Genomic DNA, 6,714 nt, shown 5'->3' with positions numbered 1-6,714 from the left:
AAGAAAGAAAGAAAGGAGGAAAGAAAGAAAGAAAGAAAGAAAGAAAGGAGGAAAGAAAGGAGGAAAGAAAGAAAGAAAGAAAGGAGGAAAGAAAGAAAGGAGGAAAGAAAGAAAGAATAAAGAAATAAGAAAGGAGGGATTAAAAATATATTAAAATATTGGAGAAAATATGCACAGAACATAGAGTGGCCATGAAGGAGTAACTAAAAATAGACAGATATTCAAAACATTAGCAATGCATTCATATTTATATAGGAAATAGATCTGGACCAAAATGGTCATTAAAATGAACTTGGTTCACATGTAGGTTATAGTCTCAGTACTTAAGCATATGGCAGTGATGGAGACATATCTTCCTTGGATTTCACAACTGTGCCTTGGGGCAGATTGGGTGCTTTAGACCCCTGTCCACACACCAAAACAGCTTGACTACCAGGAGATTTGTCACAACAAAGCTCATAGGTGAGATGCCCCTACCTGGGCTAACTAGGAACCCCACAGCACTCAGCAGATGCAAGACTTATTCTCTCCTTCAGAGACACATCTTTATTCTGGTCCACAGCCACTTTCAGGGAGAGAAGAGGTGCTCCAACCTATCCCGCATACCCACAACTAGAGACATCTTGATTCCCAGGAGGCCCATCATAACCAGGCTCACAGACTGGGAGCTCTAGATCCCTGCCCACAGAGAGAGCATGACTGGAGGAGGTCCATTGTAACCAGACTCACAGGAGGGATAAGCCCAGTCAGAGATGCAAGGCATATTAACACCAGAGATAACTAGATGGTAAGAGGCAAGCACAAGAACATAAGCAACAGAACTCAATGCTACTTGGCACCATCAGAACCCATGTCTTCCACCACAGCAAGCCCTATATCCTAACACACCTGAAAAGGAAGATTCTGACCTAAAATTCCATCTCATAAAGATGATAGAGGACCTTAGGAAGGACAGAAATAACTCTGTTAAAAAATATAGGAGAACATAGGATAACAGGTAGAGTTCCTTAAAGAGGAAACATATAAATCCCTTAAGGAAATACAGTAAAATACAATCAAATAGATGAAGGAACTGAAAAAACCATCCAGGATATAAAAATGGAAATAAATCATAAAGGGAGGCAACCCTAGAAAAGGAAAACCTAGGAAAGAGATCAGGAATTAAAACTGCAAGAAGCATCACCAAGAGAATACTAGATATAGAAGGGAGAATCACAGGGATGGAAGATATTGACATAACAGTCAAAGAAAATACAAAGAACTGAATGTTCCTAAACCAAAATATCCAGGAAATTTAGGACAGAATGAAAAGACCAAACCTCAGAATAATAAAAATAGAAGAAAATGAAGATTCACAATTCAAAGGTCCAGAAAACATCTTCAATAAAATCTTAGAAGAAATCTTCCCTAGCCTAAAGACAAAGATGGCCAAAAATATACAAGAAGCCTACAGAACACCAAACAGATTGGACCAGAAAAGAAACTATTCCTGTCACAAAAAATCAAAACACTGAATACAAAGAACAGAGGAAGAATATTAAAAGTGGTAAGGAAAAAAGGTGAAGCAACATATAAAGGCAGACCTATCAGAATTACACCAGACTTTTCAACAGAGACTCTAAAAGCCATAAGATCTTGGACATGTATCATGAATAACCAAAGAGAACAAAACACGCCAGTCCAGGTTAATATACGTAGCAAAATTCTCCATCAACATTGGTGGATAAATCAAGATATTCCATGACAAACCTAAAATAAATGATATCTTTCCACTAATCCACCCCTACAAAGAATAATAGAAGGAAAACTCCAATACAAGCAGGGAAACTACATCCAATTATAACCAAGATTAATCATTTTACAGCAGATACAAAAGAAGAAAACCACACAAACATACTACTACCTATAACAACAAAATAACAGGAACAAAAAAAGATCATTGGTCTTTAATATTTTTCAATGTTAATGGATTCAATTCCCCAATAAAAAGATATAGGCTATCAGAATAGATATGTAAACAAGACACGGCATTTTGCTGCATGCAGGAAACACACCTCAATGACAAATACAGACACTATCCCAGAGTAAAAGACTGAAAAGATATTTTCTAAGCAAATAGTCTCAAGAAACTAGTTGGAGTAGCCATTCTAATTCCAATAAAAAAGACTTTCAACCAAAAGTTATCAAAAGAGATGGGGAAGGAAACTTCATATTCATCAAAGGAAAAATTCACCAAGATATTTTCTCAATTCTGAACATCTACACTCCAAAAGCAAGGACACCCACATTTGTAAAAGAAATACTACTAAAGTACAAAACACACATTGAACCTCACACAGTACTAGTGGGAGAATTTAACACCCCACTTTCACCAATAGACAGATCACTGAAACAGAAAATAAAGAGAGGCACAGTGAAACTAATAGAGATTTTGAACCAAATGGATTTAACAGATATCTACAGAATATTTCTTCCTATAAAGAACATACCTTCTTCTCAACATGTCATGGACACAAAACATGCCTCAAACTATAGAAGAAGATTGAAATAATCCCATGAATCCTATGAGATCACCATCCACTAAAGCTGGTCTCCAATAACAACAAAAACAACAGAAATCCCACATATTCATGGATGGTGAATAACTTTCTATTCAATGATAACTTGGTCAGGGAAGAAAAAAGAAAGAAATTTCAGAAGGATTTTTTAGAATTTAATGAAAATGATGGCAAAACATACCCAAACATATGGGACACAATGGAAGCAGTGCAAAGAGGAAAACTCTGTATGACTCCATAAAGAACTGGAGAGACCATAAACTAGCAGTTTAACATCACATCTGTAAGCTCTAGAATAAAAAGAAGCAAATACACTCAAGAGGACTATATGACAGGAAACTATCAAACTCAGAGCTGAAATCAAACAAGTAGAAACAAAGAGAACTACTTTTTCAGAAAATCAACAAGATAGATAAACCCTTAGCTAAACTAACTAAAGGACCAAGGGACAGTATCCAAATAAACACAAAATCAGAAATAAAAAAAGAGATATAACAACAAAAACTCAAGAAATTAAAAAATCATCAGAACCTACTACAAAAACCTATAACCAACAAAACTGGAAAATGTACATGGAATGAATGATTTTCTAGACATATACCACATACCACAGTTAAATCAGGACCAGATAAACTATCTAAAGAGTCCAATAACCCCTAAGGAAATAGAAGCAACCATTAAAAGTGTCTGAACCAAAAAAAAAGCGTAGGCCAGATGGTTTTAGTGCAGAATTCTACCAAACCTTCAAAGAAGATCTAATGCTAATATTTCTCAAACTATTTCATACAATAGAAACTGAAGGAACATTACTTAATTTGTTATAGTAAGAGACAATTATGCTGATACTTAAACAACACAAAGACCCAACAAAGAAATAGTACTTCTGACCAATTAGGCTTGTGAATATTGATTCAAAACTACTCAATAAATTCTTGAAAACTGAATACAAGAACACATGAAAATGATCATTCAGCCCAATCAAGTAGGCTTCATCCCAGGGATACACAGATGGTTCAATATATGGAAATCCATCAACATAATCCACTATATAAACAAACTCCAAGGAAAAAAACTACATGATCATCTCATTAGATGCTGACAAAGCCTTTGACAAAATCCAACACCCTTCATATTAAACATGTTGGAAAGCCGGGCGGTGGTGGCGCACGCCTTTAATCCCAGCACTTGGGAGGCAGAGGCAGGCGGATTTCTGAGTTCGAGGCCAGCCTGGTCTACAGAGTGAGTTCCAGGACAGCCAGAACTACACAGAGAAACCCTGTCTCGAAAAACCAACAACAACAACAAAAAAAAAACATGTTGGAAAGATCAGTAATTCAAGGCATATACCTAAACATAAAGCAATATACAGCAAACCATTAACCAACAACAAATTAAATGTAGAGATATTTGAAGTAATCCCACTAAAATTAGGGACAAGACAGGGCTGACTTCTCTCTCCCTATTTATTCAACACAGCACTCAAACTTCTAGCTAGAACAACTAGACAACAAAAGGAGGTCAAAGGGATTCAACTGGGAAAGGAAGAAGTCAGGGTACCACTATATGCAAATGATATGATCCTATGCATAAGCTGCTGCAAGAATTCTACCAGAGAATTTCTACAGCTGATAAACAACTTCAGCTAATTGTCTGTAGATAAATGAACTCAAACAAATCAGTATCCTTCCTCTACACAAAAGATAAACAGATTGAGAAAGAAAATAGGGAAACAATACCCTATATAATAGTCACAAATAATATAAAATACCTTGGTGTAACACTAACAAAGCAAATGAACCAACTGTAGGACAAGAACTTCAAGTTTGAAGAAAAAAAATAGAAGAAGATCTTAGAAGATGGAAAGATCTCCCATGCTTATGGATCTGTAGGATTAGCATAAAGAAAATGGCCAACTTACCAGGAGCAATTTACAGATTCAATGCAATCTCCATCAGAGTTCCAACTCAATGCTTCACAGAGATAGAAAGAAAAGTTCTCAACTTTCTCTTGAATAACAAAAGACTCAGGATGGTGAAAATAATTGTCAATAATAAAGGAACTTTTGGGGACTTTACCATGCCTGAACTCAATCTGTACTGCAGAGATATCATAATAAAAACTACATTGGTACAGAGAGAGGTGGACACATAAATGGAATAGAATTGAAGACCTAGAAAAGAACCCACACACCTATGGACACTTGATTTTGCAAAGAAGCCAAAAAATGCAGTGGAAAGAACTAAAGGATTTTCAACAAATGGTGCTGGTTTAACTGGAGGTCTGCCTATAGAAGAAAGCAAGTTGATCCATTGTTATCTCTTTGTACAAAGCTCAAGTTAAAGTTGATCAAGAACCGCTACATAAAGCCAGATACATTGAATCTAATAGAAAATAAAGTGGGAAATAGCCTTGAACACATAGGCTCAGGGGAAATTTTCTGTAATAGAATACCAATTGCTCAGGTTCTAAAAACTACGATTGACAAATGGGACCTCATGAAACTGAAAAGCTTTTGTAAGTCAAAGAACACTGCCAATGGGACAAAATGGCAGCCTATAGACTGGGAAAAGATCTTTACCAACCCTGCATCCTATAGAAGGCTAATATCAAAATTATACCAAAACCTCAAGAAGTTAGACTCCAGAAAACCAAATAACCCCGATTAAAATTGGGATGCAGAGCTTAACAAACAATTCTCAACTGAGGAATCTTGAATGGCTGAGAAGCATTTAAAAAAATGTTCAATGTCTTTAGTCATCAAATCAAAACTACCCTGAGATTCTACCTTGTACCAGTCAGATTGGCTAAGATCAAAAACTCAGGCAATAAATGCTGGCAAGGATGTAGAGAAAAAGAGATACTTCTCCACTGCTGGTGGGATTGCAAGCTGATACAACCAATATGGAAAGCAATCTAGTGGTTCCTCAGCAATTTGAAGTAACTCTATCTGAAGTCTCAGCAATACTACTCCTGGAAATATACCCAAAAGATGCCCCACCATGCCACAAACGTATTAGTTCCATTGTTCATAGCAGCCTTGTTTGTGATAGCAGAAGCTGGAAACAGCCCAGATGTCCCAAGAGAGAAGAATAGATACAGAAAATGTGACTCATTTACACAATGGAATAGTACTTAGCTATTAAGAACAAGGACATTCTGAGTTTTGCAGGCACTACTAGGGATATACCCAAAAGATGCCCCAACATGTAACAAGACATGTGCTCCACTATGTTCATAGTAGCCTTATTTATAATAACCATAAAGTGGAAACAACCCAGCTAATTCTCAATGGAAGAGTGAATACAGAAAATGTGGTAAGTTTACACAGTGTAATACTACTCAGCTATTAAAAAGGACAACTTCATAAAGTTTGCAGGCAAGTGAATTGAACTAGAAAATATCATGCTGAATGACATAATCTAGACCCAAAATACATACATGGTATGTACTCACTAATAAGTGAATATTAGCCCAAATCCCAGAAAACCCATGATATAACTCACAGACCATTTTAAGCTTAACAAGAAGGAAGGCAAAAGTGTAGATGCTTCAATTAAACTTAGAAGGGTGAACAAAATAATCATGATAGGCAGAGGGAAGGTGTGGCCTGGGCAGGAGAAAGGAAGTAGAAGGGAAAAAGTGAGGGGAGATCAGTTATGTTAAGAGAGAGAGAGAAGTCCAGAGGGCCATGAGGATGAATAGACATATGTAGCAGTGGGTTGGTGGGGAACGGGGTAACTACCAGAAATTCCCAGAAGTCAGGGATGTGTAAGCCTCCCAGGACCCATTGGGTATAACATTAGCTGAAATACCCAACAGTGGGAAGATAGAACCTGAGGAGGTCACCTCCAGTAGACAAGATATGGCCTCAGGTTGAGCAATGGGGCCATCTACCCATCTCAAAAATTTTAACCCAGAATCGTTCCTGTCTAACAGAAAAACTGTGACAAAAATGGCATGGAGACTGAAGGAAAGGCCGTTTAGAGACAGCCCCACCTTGAGATCCATCACATCAGAAGACACCAAACCCTGACACTATTGCTGAAGGCAAGATGTGCTTGTTGACAGATGTAGGAGGAGCTAAGGTGGGAGGAGTAAGGAGAGGAAGAGGAGGAGTTGGGAGAGGAAGAGAAAAAAGGAAGAGGAGGAGCTAGAG

The sequence above is a fragment of the Grammomys surdaster genome, unplaced genomic scaffold (genome assembly GCF_004785775.1).
Source record: "Grammomys surdaster isolate TR1022 unplaced genomic scaffold, NIH_TR_1.0 97, whole genome shotgun sequence".
NCBI lineage: Eukaryota > Metazoa > Chordata > Mammalia > Rodentia > Muridae > Grammomys > Grammomys surdaster.
Note: the sequence above shows the minus strand (reverse complement) of the source record.